The sequence below is a fragment of the Xiphophorus couchianus genome, chromosome 18, assembly GCF_001444195.1.
Source record: "Xiphophorus couchianus chromosome 18, X_couchianus-1.0, whole genome shotgun sequence".
Classification (NCBI taxonomy): Eukaryota; Metazoa; Chordata; class Actinopteri; order Cyprinodontiformes; family Poeciliidae; genus Xiphophorus; species Xiphophorus couchianus.
Window position 1 is genome coordinate 150,765 of NC_040245.1, and position 9,044 is coordinate 159,808.

Genomic DNA, 9,044 nt, shown 5'->3' on the forward strand with positions numbered 1-9,044 from the left:
CAAAAGCAGCTGATCTGCGGACCTTCGGCTAACGGCTCCAGCTAGTGGCATCATCTAGCAACTTCAGTTATCGGCCGTGGCTAGAGGCTTCGGCTAACGTCTCCAGCTAGTGGCTTCAACTAACGACTTCAACTAGTGGCTTCGGCTAACGTATCCAGCTAGAGGCATCAGCTAGCGGCTTCAGCTAGCAACTTCAGCCAGTGGTTTCGGCTAGTGGCTTCAACTACCGACTTCAGGTAGCGGCTTTTACTAGCGGCTTTTACTAGCAACTTCAACTAGCGGCTTCAGCTAGCGATTTCAGCCAGTGGCTTTGGCTAATGTTTCCAGCTAGTGGCATCAGCTAGGGGCTTCAACTACCGACTTTAGCTAGTGACTTCGGCTAGCAGTCCTGGTCCTGTAATAGTCAATAATCTATTAAGTAGCGTAGCGGTAGCTAATGTGCTATTGTTAGACATTTTATTCAAATTTGTGTAACAGAGTTACAAATGTGTTTCTTTGTAAATTATTATTTGTTATTCATTTTATATTGTGAATTTGTGAATTTTATCTTATTCAGTTATTTTTATTTATTTCGTTGTTTTTGCCTGCGGGGGTCGCCCTTCTGCTCTCCGCCTCGTTTGTGTTTTCTGGGCTTCCGTAGTTTACTCCAGCCCTCGTAGCTCTTCTGCCCCCCCTTTTTCCCTCAGAGCGTTGTTCTGTGCTGCTGTGGGTAAGTCAGAGGAAAGTTAGCTGCTGAGATATGGTTGTTTTTCTGTATGGATGTTGTTCATGTTGAGGTCTTTACCATATGCTGTTTATTATTGTTTGTTAGTGTGTTATTTTGCAGTTTTGACCGTCATTGTGGTTTTTTTCATAAATAGTTTTATTATAATTTCCTTTTTATTTTGGCGCGAACGACCGGTGCTAGTCCAGCACAGCCCGGTTGAACATTGTTTTTATTTCCACATTTTTAGAGTCGGAGTGCAGGGAGAAGGAGTTGAGGAGGTTGTTCATTTGTTTTCCCTTCTTCCCCCAAGTATGTTTTTTTATTTTTAATTTATACTCTTTATCTCTGTTTATTTAACTCTGTCCCACTGTATTGTGTTGTTGTGGCCACCAGGTGGCGGTTTTCTCCTCTTGTTTTTAGTTTACTATTTTTGTGAGAAGATTTCTTTTTTTGTTAACTTTTGTTAAGTCTGAGAGAAAAAAATGTTAGCAGAGAGCGTTATTCTGCGCTGCTGTGGAGTCGGAGTGCAGGGAGAAGGAGTTGAGGAGGTTGTTCATTTGTTTTCCCTTCTTCCCCCAGAAAAAAAAAAATAAAATATCTGGTTGAGACCCACCTGAACGACTTCTGAGACTCATTGATGCCACCTGTTACATTTGCATTGTAAGCCATCATGCTAGTGTAAGCCAACATGATGATGATAGCATTGAAGATAGCATTATCTTTTTAGGTAATTTTGACTAAAAAGGCAAAATTGACTAACTAAACTGATTAAATTAGTTTCTCAGCATGTTAGTGTAATCCAACATGATTATGATAGCATTGAAGCTAATATTAGCATTTTAGCTAATTTTTCACACTAAAATGCAGTATGATACTGAATTGCAAAAATTGCTCTCTCTGCATGGAGTATGTTACCGAAGATGCTAGCATAGATGCTACATTTAGTACTTTAGCTAGCTTTAGATTTTTAGCTAATATAACCTTTAAATATTTTTTCCACACTACATGAAGTATGTTACTGTAGGTAACATCAGTAGCCTAGATGTCATTGTTAGTATGTCAGCTAACTTTAGCTTCTAGCTCCTTCTGCCTTATAATCTGCTGTGACGTTAGCTTTGTAATCGCTGTTCTGCACCACTTTCTGATACTCTTTTGGGTGGGATTTTTGCATCGACTGAAACTGTTTTTCTTTACACATTGTGCATCCCTTTGCTTTTTTCTGCTGCTTCTATTGATTTCTTACATTTCTGCAAGTCTTTTTCTGTAGACCTCAAATGCTTTTGCCATTTTCACCCAAATCTTTCAGCTTACAGCATTCACACTAGTTTTAGTTTATGTTGCTGTCCTTCATCTTTAAGTTAGATGAGCTTCGTTTATCTTATGTAGGACTTGCTTAGCTTCTGATTTGAGCAAATCAGAGGAATACAAATCTGCATCATCAGCAAGAAATATCCAGGAAAACCAGTAGAGTTTCCAAGTGGATCTGCTGCTCTTCAAACTGAACCCATCAAATCAGCAGCCGACTCTGTGAGAAGTTCATCTGTTAACACATTTCAGCAGCAAGGCGGGTGGATGAGCTTTAAACACCAGAAACACAGAATCACAGTGAGAAAGGAAACAACTGAACAAACTTTACAGTTTGATGACATCACAAAACCACCGACATCACAAGACGTCAAACCATCAGACTGAAGGAGAAACGATCTCTCCATCCTTCATCTCTCCATCCTTCATCTCTCCATCGTTCCATTCTTTCATCTCAGAGTGGGCGGGACATCATAATGAGATCACTGCCCACTAATCAGCACGAAGGCTTCTCATTGGCTGAGAGAGGACGAGCCGGCCCATGGCCAGGGTTAGCATGACGACTCAGATCGAAGCTGGCAGGTTGTTGCTGCACATAATGGGATTATGATGGAGCAGAGCAGCAAGCGGGACGTCCAGAGCGCAGACTGGCTGAATGTCTTTCTCTCTCTGTCTGTCGATCTGTCTCTCTCTCTCTCTCTGCCTCTCTCTCTCTCTCTGTCTTTGTCCCTCTGCGTTCACGGCGTCATGAAGACGATTGTCCTGAGTGCTGAAGCACACATCAGCGAGTCTTGGAGCTCCCATGATCCTCTTTGGTTTGTGAGGGAAGCCACCTTATTAATGTGACCTGATGTCAGCAGGGGGGAACTGTTGGAACGGGAGCCATGCTAGCTATTTTAGCAGAGCTAGCGGACAGCAGATATTAAGTCTTGACAGATTCTCAACAGGCATCAGCTCTAGGCTTCAAAGAAACAAACAATGAAACACAAGAAAAGAAAAGAACAGCTTTGATGCTGTTAGCTGATATTATGATTTGTCTTCCTTTGGTTCACACTGTTAGCTAATTTGGCTTAGCTAGCAAAAGTAGCTTAGCTTACTTTCTCCTGCCTTGGATGAGATTAGGTTAGCTGAGTTATCTTATCCTTTGTTATCTTCATTTCTGCAGCTTACCTTCTCATGATTTACATAACATTAGTTTATGTTTCTGTTCGTTACCTTAGCTTCATTTGACTCATCTGTTGTGTGTAATGGGCGAAAGGAACCAGCGGACGAGGATTCTGGGTGTATTGCAGCAGGTAAACTCCGGCTGAGACAGCAGAGAGTATTAGTAAAACTTTTGATTTGGTTTATTCAGCAGAGAGCAGAATAAACCTGCTCTCTCAGGTTTAAAACAACAATACTTTCAGACAGCAGTTCTTGGGCTCTGGCTTCCCCACACACACCTTAAACAATCACAAAACAAACAACAACAAAAAACACGTTGGCACAGTAAACTCGATAAATGTCACTAACGTGGGAATTAAATACCCTGCGCTAAACGTAAAACAGTTCAACCACAATATATAACAAGTTGCGAGTTTAACAAACATACTTTCAAGGACTTTTTGAATATTTTTATACACAAACAGAAGACAGTTCTGTACGATCAACGTGAACTGAGGAGGGCAGCTTGAATACACAGGATGTGACGTGGAAACAGGAAACAAGAAAATAAAAGCTTCTCCACCAAAATAAAATACAATTCAGAAACCTAGAAAAACAAATATATGTAGACAATGAGGATGGACTGGGGTGAAATATAAACATTTTTACACACTTGCTACATTAGCATAACTTAACTTACATGTTTAACTTCAACAATAGTTTTAGCCTGACTTATCTTTGCTTACCTTAGCTACATTCATTTCACCTTTACATTATGAATTGCTAAATGTTTTGTAATTTATCTTCCTGTGGTTCATGTTAACTTAATTTATCATTAGCTTCATTTAGATTTGATGATTGTAATTAACCCCAGCTTTATTTCTCCTTCTGTAGTTTATGATCTCATTGCTACATAATCCAGTTTATGTTTCTGTAGCTTAGCTAACCAGCTTATCGTTGCTGTTTTTCCAGTGAGTGATGAGTCGCAGCCTGTTGTTGTTCTCTGTGTTTCTGTTTTCCTTCCTGCTGAGGATGAGCGGTCAGCAGATGAATCAGATTTACTGCAGAATAATCTCGTATCTCCTGAGCTTCATTGTGAGCTGGAGGCTCATTGAAGAGCAAACACACAAATTAAAGATAAATAAATATTCACACTCTGAAGCCACCTTCACAGTTAGATCCCCTTCAGTTCAAATATTTAATCAGCTTCCATGAACATCAGATTAAAGCTGTGATGATTCTTCTTCCTCTTTTCTGGGATTCTCTGACCTGCTGGATGTCTGATGGCGACTCGTTCCTGTTTTCTGGAGCTTGGAGCTGATTTCTGCTTCATTGGCGGTAAGATGGCAGTATGAACTCAGAAACATTCAGGAGAACACCAGAAGAAGAACTGACATCAGGAAGGATCTGACAGCAGAGCGCCAGACTGACAGGCTTCCACTCTGAGGAAGGGGATCACTGGAGCGAATCAACAGATTATTGTAACCAACTCAAACCTCTGGGACCGCCGTGTCAGGCAAACAGGAAGTGTTAGCAGACTGGAGGAAAAAGGAAGCTGATTGGCCTCATTCTGCCAACGCAACAATAAATAAAATATTTACTTTTAGAGCTAAAATACAGATCGGTTACATAAAGATTCTCCGTTACGTAACACTGAAGAGATTAGCTTCAGGTTGGATGGAACAACAGCTGCAGCATGATGGCTGTTCTGTACACTGGTTCTGATCCGGTTCTGAAGCTCCAGCGTGACGGGAAATCAGGAGTGAGTGAGGAAGAAGAGATGAGGTGGAGGAAGGAGATGATAATAATAATGATCCGGATTAATGAGCTGAGAATCTCCTCTTCCTTATTCTAACACCTCTGTAGCTCCTGTCTAAATCTTTCCTGAATGAAAATGATGTTCAGAACTGGACCAATCAGGACGCAGCTCCAACCTGAGACCAGATGCCATGATGGCGGCATGATGGCGGCCAGGCTGCTGGACGGCGGCGGAGCTCCGCGTCCTGCAGCCCAGAACTTTTCATGGTTCTGTTTCATAAAAGCAGTCAGAGTGAAGCCGGAGGGGCAGGGAGGTAATCCTCTGTGATGAGTCACACTTCAGTGTTTTGGCGGTCTTTAGTTCAGACTGGCTGGCACACACACACACACACACACACACACACACACACACACACGCCCCGCCTATCTTCTTTGTGGACGGGATGCAGTGGGTTTTTGGGGGGTGGAGGACGCTGACATGCATCGCTGCACCACCACTGAAAAGAGAAAAGCTCCTCCCACTCCTCATGCTGACCTTCATCTTTTCCCTCCATCCAGCCTCGTCTTCCTCTGTCTGAGCCACACACACTTCTAAACCAGAGTGATGATGATGATGATGATGACAATGATGAAGAGCCAGAGGAAGGAACAGCAACCAGATTCTCTGAAACGTATAATAATATAGTAATAATTTAATAACGTGAAACCAGGTTTGATTGGTTCCTGATTCAGTCTCTTTGGGTATCCTTCTCCCCTCCCCAGTTGCCATGGAGACCAACAGGTGTTACCCTGAATCTCCATGGAGACCTGCACGTGTCATACCTCTGACTCCATGTCATGTTTGGTTCCAGTTTACGAACCTACATGCACAAACACAATCAGGAGACGCGTGTGCAAAACAATAATGAAGTTTATTGACACGAGGGTATAGGGTTGGGGAGAAAACACGGAGCAGGAGTCTGGAAGGGGCAACCAGTTCAGCCACTGTCAACGAGGAGAAGCTGTTAGAATATACGAATCCAGGAAGGTGGATGAATATATATGTTGACGAAGGGAAAGGCTTACTAGGAGCGGATGGATGTTTCCTTTGGAGCAACAAAGGACCCAGGGGCGGCGTGGAGAGGCAACGAACCGTTGGAGGGCGGACAGGTAAGTCAGACTGAGTGGAGGAGCGAACTGGCGGCTGGTCGGAGTCCAGGACAAACGACCCACAGAACTCTCCTCTCGGAAAACTCCGGAGGAATCCAGGTAAACCTGACAACAGGAAAAAACACAGGAGGCGATTATCTCAGGAAATGCTCAGAGGGCCTACTCAGGAACGATTTGTTACCAAGGTAAACAAACACTCAGGCAAGGAAGTGTCAGCTCGCCGCTTCTTAAATACTCCCAGCCTCAGTCAGACAATGCGCCACAGGTGTGTCCCCGGGTTCGACCCCACGCCTCTCCAGGGGTTCTGCTCCTAGGTGGCATCTGGTGGAGGAAGTGGGAAGCAGCAGGCTTCCACAAAAAACAAAAAAAACAAAACACTGATCCTGACACTCCAGAACTTCCAGTTCTGTTCGTCTCCCAGGACAACGCTGGCTGCAGTTCGTCCATCTGGTTAAAGATGGCGGTCAAGATGGCTGCCATCATGGCAGGAAGTCCTTTTTCTTTCCTTCCTTCTTGTCCCGTTTAGTGGAGAACTCCTCCTCTTCCTCCCTGCACTAACGAGCTCGTTCTGCTCCTCGTTATCTTTCTCCAGGCCTTCATCATCATCATCATCATCTCCTTTCATGTATTTCCCTTCAGGTTGATTTATTCCACTTCTCCATCCTGCAGCCTCTTCCTCCTCTTCCTCTGTTATTATACGATCCATTACAGATCCCAGTTAATCCCAGCTAAGCTCCTCCCATTACAGCTGCCTCAGCCAATCACAGCACAGAATGCTGCTGCCACATCGCAGCGTGTGAACGCATCAGGATGGAAAAGTGGCACCACAAACCTTCCATGACCTTTGACCTCTTTCTGACTCAGCAGGTCAGACACACATGCAGCCATGCAGAACCGCAGGCTGGACTGGATCACAGAGGCAACGGCCCGAAAACCAGTCTGTCAGGAAGCCAGTAGGCAGACTGGTTTCAGACTGGTGTCAGACTGGTTTCAGACTATTGTCAGACTATTTTCAGCCTGGTTTCAGACTAGTTTCAGACTGGTCATGTAGCATGATTCTGCAGTTATATCGATGCTGTGATGCAAACTATGGAAGATGAAAGGTTTTGTGAATTGTAACGTTCGGAGATCAGAGACAAGAGACAGAAATCTGAAGTAGAAATGGGAACATGAGAGAAAACGGTTTGCAGGAATTATATCATACCGTTAAAATTTCCATTTGTGATGAGAAAATCTGCAGACCCGTCCAGGTGAGCCCGCCTCTCGCCCGAAATGTCTCACTGGAGAGACACCAGCACCTCCTGACTCCACCAGGGACAAGGGTGGAAGAAAAGAGGAGGTGATGAAACATCAACTTCCTGTGGAACACAAATGATGGCAGAGACACAGAAACTATTTCCTCTTCTTCCTCCTCTTCCTCTCTGGATGGTGACCTGTCCAGGTTGGTGTCAGATCGATGCTCCGTCTCGCTGCTTTCACTCTGTTTCGCTGATCTGCCTTCTTTTCTGTTTGCTGTGGTTTGGCCTGTTCAATCATGCACACACACACACACACACACACACACACACACACACCTTGATGTCACCAGAGCCTCTGAGCTCGTAAACACCTGGTTACATCCATCTATCCATCTGTACAGACAGACAGACACTGGACCAGGATGGACATTTTAAAGATGAAACATGTCTCCCTGAAGGCTTGTGTGTGTGTGTGTGTGTGTGTGTGTGTGTGTGTGTGTGTGTGTGTGTGTGTGTGTGTGTGTGTGTTGTTGCAGCCTAATTAGCCCTCACCTCACACTGATTAGTGGGAAGAACCAAAGCTCTGGTTCTGCTCTGCCTCCTCCGACCCAAATGGGAGGCCATACTGGGGCAAACTGGGCTTACTGGTGAACCAGTAGCTCTTCAAACTGGGCTGATCCGTTCTCCATGGATGAAGCTGGATTGATAACTGGAAAATGTTTGTACTGGTTTCAGGGAACCGCTCTCGTTTCACTCGAGCCTAGGGACTGCTGTAACCATGGTAACACACTGGGTCAGAACCAGTCACTGGGTCCTGGACGTATTTAAAGGAACATTACAAACATCATCGGTTAGAACGGGTTCAGCAGCTTCCAGGAGGTCCAAACATTCTGGTTCTGGTTCTGGAGGCCAGTCCACTCAGATTCATGGCCCAGTGTGAGGATAACGGGACCAGCAAAGTTACCTCAGTGGCTAACAACTAGCATCGCTAGGCTGGTCATCCAGTGCTGAATCAGAATTCAATCAGAAGCAAACTTCAGCTGTGTATTGAACATGTTTGCACTGAGTCTCCAAAGCTAATGCTAGCTAGCACTCTGCTTTGGTGCACGTGTGTTGCTAAGTTTCCTAGTGGCAGCCAATCAGAATGGGCACCACTACAGAGGAGGAAGACCTGAAACCCTCTCATCTGGATGACCTCTGACCTCCCTCACTTCCACAAGTTGTGTGCAGAGATTAATCATCCATCCACTTGGGGTTTTCCCCAGGAGCTCATCAACCTGTGAAGTTGGAGTCAAACCCACAACCTTTGGATTGAGTCCCAGTCTGTTATCCAGTCCAACCAGTCCAACTGGGACAGGTGACTGGTTCCAGACGGGTCACCAGCTCCAGTTCCTTCAGGTTCTGTTTGAATCCACGTGACTCAGCGCCGAGACTAGCTTCATGTTAGGCTCATGTTTATCTGGAACAGTTAGCAACCGAGCTAGCAGAAGAGTTAGCCAGGTGTTAGCCACCGGTCCTGGCTAACCCGGTTGGGCCCAGTCAGGGATCAGTGGATCTAATGGACGACTGGATCTACTGCAGGAACACTGAGGGTTTTACTGGACCAGAACAAAACTCTTTGGGTTTTTCCAACTGAAGATGCGTCACCCCCCTCTCCTTCTGCCCCCCCTCCCAGTGTTGCCCCATTGTTCCTGCCCCTCACCCCCACATTGGGGCAGAACAAAGGCGGCTCCACAGGGGCACTA

At 45.0% G+C, this 9,044-nt stretch overlaps 1 long non-coding RNA gene across 1 annotated transcript; it reads left to right on the forward strand.

Moving 5' to 3' along the window:
* The first annotated feature begins 489 nt into the window (after positions 1 to 489).
* LOC114161696 (uncharacterized) lies at positions 490 to 1,014 on the forward strand. The gene is made up of 2 exons (XR_003599067.1): positions 490 to 709; positions 954 to 1,014. It is a non-coding gene; the product is annotated as an uncharacterized LOC114161696 (long non-coding RNA).
* The last annotated feature ends 8,030 nt before the right edge of the window (positions 1,015 to 9,044 follow it).